This window comes from Seriola lalandi, unplaced genomic scaffold (assembly GCF_002814215.2).
Source record: "Seriola lalandi dorsalis isolate HSWRI2012SDOR001 ecotype SW California unplaced genomic scaffold, Sedor1 jcf7180002054667, whole genome shotgun sequence".
Taxonomy (NCBI): Eukaryota; Metazoa; Chordata; class Actinopteri; order Carangiformes; family Carangidae; genus Seriola; species Seriola lalandi.
The window spans coordinates 39,593-40,448 of NW_019525220.1; positions in this window are offsets into that span (position 1 = coordinate 39,593).

Here is an 856-nt window from a genome sequence, read left to right on the forward strand (position 1 = left end):
CATCAACAACATCATCAACAACATCAACAGCCACAACATCAACAACAACAACAACATCAACAACAACAACATCAACAACATCAACATTCACAACAACAACATCCACATCAACAACATCAACAACAACATCATCAACATCAACAGCAACAACATCAACAACAACATCAACACTTACGACAACAACAACATCCACATCAAAAACATCAACAACATCCACAACAACATCAACAACATCATCAACAACAGCAACAGCAACAACATCAACATCCACATCAAAAGCAACGACAACAACATCATCAACAAGATTCACATCAACAACATCATCAACAACATCAACAGCCACAACATCAACAACAACATCAACAACAACAACATCCACAACAACATCATCAACATCAACACTTACAACAACAACATCCACATCAACAACATCAACAACATCCACAACAACATCAACAACATCAGCAACAGCAACAGCAACAACATCAACATCCACATCAAAAGCAACAACAACATCATCAACAAGATTCACAACAATATCATCAACAACAGCAACAGTAACAACATCAACAACAACAACATCATCAACAACAACATCAACATCCACAACAACATCAACATTCACAACATCAACAACATCATCAACAACATCAACAGCCACAACATCAACAACAACAACAACATCAACAACATCATCAACATCAACAACATCAACATTCACAACAACAACATCCACATCAACAACATCAACAACATCAACAACAACATCATCAACATCAACAGCAACAACATCAACACTTACAACAACAACAACATCCACATCAAAAACATCAACAACATCCACAACAACATCAAC